Source organism: Triticum aestivum, chromosome 1B (assembly GCF_018294505.1).
Source record: "Triticum aestivum cultivar Chinese Spring chromosome 1B, IWGSC CS RefSeq v2.1, whole genome shotgun sequence".
Lineage (NCBI taxonomy): Eukaryota > Viridiplantae > Streptophyta > Magnoliopsida > Poales > Poaceae > Triticum > Triticum aestivum.
In genome coordinates, this window is record NC_057795.1 from 643459277 (window position 1) to 643466457 (window position 7181).

A 7181-nucleotide genomic window follows, 5' to 3' on the forward strand; every position below is an offset into this window, starting at 1 on the left:
CCGGCATGTCGCGAGTTCCTACCTCGAAGGCGTCATTCTGGCAAACCCAGATAAGGATAACTTCCTCGTGCCTTACTTTCCCGAGTAAGTCATCCCCTAACCGCCCCGTAACATATGATTTCTTAGATTTCGATCGTTCTTTTTTTTCTAACATTCCGTGTTCTATGCAGTAACACACATTGCACACTCATCCTCTTAAGCCCGAAATATTCCATGGCCACGTATTTTGACCCGGACTGTGACTCCAAGATAGACTACACAAATATCAAGAAAGTTCTTGATGATGTTCTCCCCGGCTACGCCAAATCTGGGGGCACCTTCGCCAAGCCAGTTCGTAGGCGGTACGGCGCGCACATGTTTTCCCACAATACAAAGTTCTCCTGCGTCAAGCAGCCGCCTGGCGGTCAGAAGGATGCCTACTACGCCCTCCATCACATGCGGGCGATCGTACGGGGCCATCATCACCCTCTGCTACCAGATAATCTCAAAGATTGGGCCGCGAGCTTGTCGGCAATCCAGGACGCGGACATCAGACAAGAATTCTTTCGCATCCAGTCGGAGTTTGCGGAAATTATCCATCAAGATGTCCTTCGTACCTCGGGGCAGTTCTACCTCAGATATCAACCGTCCAACAGTGAGATAGACACAATGCTACAAATGCAGGCTGACAACGCCCGCGATTTCATGACCATCACGACAGACGGCGGCTTCATCCACGCTCCGGTCTCATGAGTCGAGTCGAAAATAGTGATGCTATGTGTAGTTCTGAAACATTGATTGGCTCATGTTGTAATTAAACTTTAATGAACTTGTATGTCTCTTTGGTTTGGACAGTCGTTCAACTTAGATGTAATCGATGCTATTTATTAGTAGGACCATGAATCGTGCTATTAATGTCTTGTTTTTCTCTTCCGATCCTTTTGTTGCATACTTATATATTGCTTATGTATTGTCTGTTGTTTGGCTTGTGCATAGAGATGCCGTCGTATATCGTGTACAAGGGTAAGGTTCCCGGAGTCTACGACGACTGGGAGGAGTGTCGGAGACAGGTTCACCGTTTCAGCGGTAACAGTTACAAAGGGTACACCACTAGGGCGGAGGCGGAATCTAGATACACCCGCTATCTAGCGGGAGAGAGGAGGGAGCGTTGGAGGAACCGAATGAAGACCAGTTTCATCGTGATGATGCTCATCGTGATGATGCTCATCGTGATGACCGCAGCTCTCTTCTATGTGATGGTAGTTTAGATGATCGATATCGACTTGTAATGTGAAGACAAACTCGCTACTCGCGGTCTCGAGACTTGTAATGTTCTATCTTTGTTCGGTCTTTTGAATTCGGAGACTAATATGATGAATTGTATTCGGAGACTAATTTTCTATTGTATTCGATGAATCTGCTATTGCTGTGCGGTGTTGTCTAAATTCTGTCCAATAATATATTTTGTAACCTATGAAAATATCAGAAAAGAAAAAAAAATCCCTAATATTCATACTAGTGGCGCACCACACAAGACACTAATGGCGCACTGTGATAATAACACTAATGGCGCATCAACCACTAGTGCGCCATTAGTATGCCAAAGCACATGGGTACATATGACCCCCTGGGAGGAACTTTAATGGCGCACTGTGGGCAATACTAATGGCGCACTACATGGTGCGCCATTAGAACACCAGATACTAATGGCGCACCAATGGTGCGCCATTAGAATTTAATTCTAATGGCGTGATGCTAGTGGTGCACCAGTAGTGCGCCATTAGTAGGCAAAACTGGTGCGCCACTAGCATGCCTTTTCCTAGTAGTGACGAGGCCGCCTGCGCGTACGACGCGGCGGCGTGGCGTCTCCGGCGGCCTCGTAGGGACATGAACTTCCCGAAGATGTTGCCGCGAGAGCTGGCGCCTCCCCCACGGCTTATCACCGACGAGGATCGTCGCGACAACAGGAGGAGGGAGTGTCGTCTCAGCCTTGCCGAGATGGACGAGGAAGCCATGGAGCCAACGCTTCCCGCAGGACGTCATCAACAAGCGCCAGTTCTTCGCGCAAAGAAGGGCGAAGAGGGAGGAGAGGAGGGCGGAGCGAGCCGCCTATCGCAATGACAGGCGTACGCGGAAGGCGGCTGCTCAATTGAACATCAACCTAGGAGCAACGTCGTCCTGGGACTCCAACAACAACCGGTACCTTGACGCCTTCATTGAGACGTCAGAAGAGGACATCACCGAGGCGGAGTCAGAGGAGGAGGAGGAGGAGGACGACGAGGAGTAGTTTCTTATCTATCATAGGAGCAGCCTATGAACTATCTACGTACTATCTATGTATCGTTTTATCTATTGTTTTTATCTATCTATGTACTATCTATCTATCTATCCTTTTATCCATCTATGCCTATAGTATCACAAGTCGGAGCCGAATGTTAATCCAGTCGAAGTAGAAGGAGAAGAAATATAGCGCGTCTGCTGGAGCGGTGCGTGCGCGTAATTGTTTTCAGCAGCCGTTGGAGCCATCGCACGGCGCGAAAAAACTGGCTACGGAGGCGCTGTAAATGTTTTTTTAGCGCGTCGTGCGTTGCGCGCCTGTTGAAGATGCTCTAATGACGGTCCAGCTTTTCTTCACCATGTTGTCCCTGGTATTTAGTCTCCCCTGAAGGCTAGACAACCTACTACGACTCCCGAGTGACCCTGTGGAACGCGGAAGCAAAGACTCTGGAAGAATGTGGCATGTCATTTTTGCTGCCTGTGCGGCGACCCTGTGGAATGATCGTAATGCACGGGATTTCGACAACAAAAGCTGGTCTGCTACTCTGATGCATATACAATAATGGTTATTACTGATACACTAACACTTTGGCGCCACAGAGCCGACTGACTTTCCCTGCTTCAGTGGGCTAGTACTTTCGGCCAAGATCCCCTGTGCCTTCAGTCTATCTCTCTTCTCTTGCCTTCACTCCCTCTTGTTTTCATCACCTACTGCCGTTCTGTGGACGATCGATCTATGATCTACTGCACTATCCGTGCATTGCTCTCACAGCCACTTATGTAACTGAATGTTGTTATTCGGGCCGAAATGCATACAATAAAATAGAGAATGCATTGCCTCCAATAGTACAAGTCCGTAAACCATCGACTCACTTTGCTCATTCCCTTTGTTTCAAATCCATGGAACCACGGATCGGCCACGGTAACACGGATCCGTCCATGCATATACGTAAGGGGCCGGGGGTCGTGGAGCCTTCATCCAGCAAAACGTACCTGATCCAAGTGGTAGATTACCAGCACGATCATGCATGGAGCACATCGTACTTTCATCTCTACTGCATCGATGAAACGCGCTGTGAAAAGTCCGAACAGATAAGTTGATATTAAGGGAAGAAATATCTGGATCAATGATTTTTTTAAAGAAATTTGTCGGAAAGGTTGAGTAGTTCTGAGATTTGTCAAGATTCAAATAGAAAACATAACACCCTCACGTTGTGATAACTAAATTTCTCAGTTGAGTTGTCTACTGAAGGATATGCATGCCCTAGCTAGTTCTGCATTCCACAAGCATTTTCGGATCAGGATATTTTCAGGTTGTATTTCGTCTAGTAAATACATGGTCTACTGTTAACGCATATGTACCACCAGCGATCCATAGAATTTCCATCAAAGTAAAGCTAACGATGTTAGCTTTGGATGAACTTTGTATTAGTTGGCTTGCTGCACCAATCGCCAACTCCTGCAGTTGTGCAAAAACAAGAACAAAAACGACGTTGTTTTGCTGCTGCCATCGCTAACTCCTGCATCTGCAAAAGTTTCCCCGTTTGCCTACTGACGAACTGTAAAGTGCAGATGGCTAACATGGTTTGGAAAAAAAGGAGACGCGCCGTTGCCGGGGATCGAACCCGGGTCACCCGCGTGACAGGCGGGAATACTTACCACTATACTACAACGACTTGGATGGCAGATGGTTTAACAACCTTAATTAGATTGGCTAACTCTGAACCAATCGGAGGTTGGAGCTGAAACGGTAACCGCGCCCGCCGTTTCGACCGTTTAACAAGACAATCGAATCGTGGCAGTTGCCACCCCACTGGCTGCCGTTGCAATCCCTACTCCTGCAACTGCAAGTATGTATGGTCTCCACTTCTCCAGCCTCCAACGCGCCGCGCTTCTTCCGTTCGCTCATCGCACCCCGAATTCACTTTCACAGGGTTTAGCTCCTGAAATCTAAGATCGCTCGGCTCCGTTTTATCTTTCCTTGTTCAACCAGAGATGGCCTTTGAAGTTTTGGAAGTTCGCAATTTTCTTTTGCAAAAATTCTAGAGTTGCGTGAGCAAAGCTGAGGGCCTACTTACGAGACCTGCTGCATGCACTGCAGATAGTCGACCAGAGGCTTCATCAAACCGGCCAACAGCAAGGCCCTATTTCTCAATAAGCTCCCAAAATATGAGCTGTCACCTTGTTTTTTGAGGATCTCCCACAGGTATGTGTTGCAGCTGGCAGGCAAGTATATATTCTAGTACAGTACCTACGTACGTAGCAAGTAAAAGTAACAATCGCGCTGTAATTGAAGAATGCAGTAAGTATGCAATGCCTATCTCAACTGCCAGCACAGGATGGATACGTGATGCATCTAGGGTAGGAATTTTGTGCTGAATCCGCGTGTACTTACGCTCGATATGTTTCCTTAAGAAATGAGTGGTTCATGTGCACGTATATTTCCCCCCTATTCATGCACTGTATTCATCCGTCGCAGGGTCTTAATGCAAAGTACATGTGCTTTTGATAAGAAATATATTATCTCAGAACACCACATATATAATTTGTTACGCCATCTACTAGCTACCCCCCTCTGTTCTAAATTATATGATGCATTAATTTTTCCTTTTCTTTTTGCGGGGGTGTTTTAGTTTTTTCAAAAGTCAAATGTTTCGGTTTGGTTTGTTTATGTCGTTTCTTCCTTACACGCGAAACTCTTCCTTGTTCCAAAAAACTATGTTTGACCAAGTTTATGATTGACTTCAAAAACTTCTTTTAAACTATGAGAGCATTTATTAATATTGTATAAATGTTTAAATAAAATTACAAACATATTTTTGAAACACGTGAACATTTTTTGAAAGTGTCACGTACATCGTCTTCGAATGGCACGGAAGATTCTTTTTGAATTATGCAAACATTTTTTCTACATTGTATAAACATTCTTTAATGTCACAATTTTTCAAAATGTGTGAACATTTCTAAAAAATGTCAAATTCTTTTTTCAAACTATACTGAACATTTTTTCTTGAATTACACTAATATTTTTAATACATTGTATAGAAATTTTTAAAAAGATCATGAACATTTTCTGAAACACATGCATAATTTTTTAAATGTCACCAACATTTTTTTGAATTACGCCGATCTTTTTTATAAATGTACAAACATTTTTTGAACGCGTGATAAATGTCTTTTTAGTATAATGAAAATACTTTTCCATAATCATTTCCATACAAACTATCATGGTTTGGTTGCCGTTTTGGGTTTGCATTATGTCCATTCCACAACCTTTATATCGAATTGGAAGGTTGTTGAATTCATGTTGTTTTATTATGTTTTTAAAGCTTTACTATCTATTTTCATCCTCTACTACTAGAATTTTATTGAGCTTGAACATTTTAATGAAGTTGTTCAAGCATTCTGATTATACTTCATTCGCATCTTACACTTAGCTATAATTTTTGTTTAGGCAATGTGATTGTCTATGCCCCTCAATCAAGAAGAAGCACATCACATCACTACACATGGAAAAGGAGACTTCATGGCAAGGAGAAAGTCACAACTCCGCCATGGACTTATGTAGCAATGGGAGTGGAGAGTTGGGAATGCCGATAGTGTTATAGGGCCATGCAAGGGTTAGCGGCAGTGGCTCGTGTCGGTATATTTCTACCCTTGGCCCTTGCAAGGGTAGAATGATCGCAATGAAATGCACGACTTCGATTGCTTGTCACTCAAAAGGGTGGAGTCAAATTGTCCACTTTGTTAGGTCCTTCAAGTAAAGAGAAGGAATAATACATATCTAAAGTTCCTTATCCTTGTATAGTTGGTGGTTTGATGTATGATATGGTTTGTACATGTCCTAGTATTGATCATGCAGTTGGCGTGATAAACCGTTTTATGTCAAGGCCAATCAGAATCATCGGAAGGTAATATAGTGGTTCCTTAGGTACTTTGTAGCACAAGTAAATATAACTTAATATTTTATCATAGCTAAGAGAATCCAGGTGGGTTATTGTTTATTTAGATTTTGACTTTCTCATGATATTGAGGAGTGGCGCTCTCTCACCAACTATGTATTTTAGACTTGTCGGTTTTGTGTTAGTTCGATGGCAACCTTGCAGGTTACGATTGATTTATCAACCTCAAAAGTTGGTCCGCGTCTTTTAAAAAGGTGGTGAAAAGAACAATTTGGATGACCATGTTATGTCTTGTGATAGCCAAAGGGGTGATCCACCTTGGAAGGATGAAAAGTTGAATGAAAGAACCAATCGTATCGAGGTGCAGGACTTTTTCATAAGTCATGCTGATATGAAAATGAAGACTTTGTAGAATGTTGAGAAGGTTGGCACAAAACACAATACATCGGATTTGTTAAGCCAGACCAAGCTTAAGCATTGCCCAAGCATGTTGGTTGTTTGTTCATGCCCGAGCTAGTTTCTGCGTTGAGTATTGGAGATGTTGGGCCACTGGTGGAAAAACAGGCTTCCGTCCAGCCCCATAAGTCGCGAAGCTGTAGGAACCGCGACTAATGGGACCTTTAGTCGCGGTTCTGGAGGTGAACCGCGACCAAAGGCCTGGGCCCAGGGCGCTCGGTGGCCAGCTGGCGCACGTGAGGGTCTTTAGTCGCGGTTGGCCAGGACAACCGCGACTAAAGGCCTTCGGGCACCTTTAGTCACGGTTTGCCAGGCCAACCGCAACTAAAGCCCCTCCCCTATATATACCCATCCAGCAGCCAACACTTAGCCATTTGGAGCCATTCTCTTCACAAGTGGGTGTAGGTTTGCTTTTGGTTCCTCTTATGCACATAAGGTGTTTGATGAATTGAATTAGTTTTATTTTTCTGAATTTTTTGATATATTATTTGTATTTTTAACATTTTGAATTGAATTAGTTTTATTTTTCTGAATTTTTTGATATATTATTTGTATTTTTAACATTTT

The 7181-nt window shown here is 43.8% G+C and overlaps 1 non-coding gene across 1 annotated transcript; it reads right to left on the minus strand.

Annotated features, from left to right (window-relative positions):
- Positions 1 to 3860: 3860 nt before the first annotated feature.
- On the minus strand, positions 3861 to 3932 carry TRNAD-GUC (transfer RNA aspartic acid (anticodon GUC)). The gene has a single exon. It is a non-coding gene; the product is annotated as a tRNA-Asp (tRNA).
- Positions 3933 to 7181: the final 3249 nt, after the last annotated feature.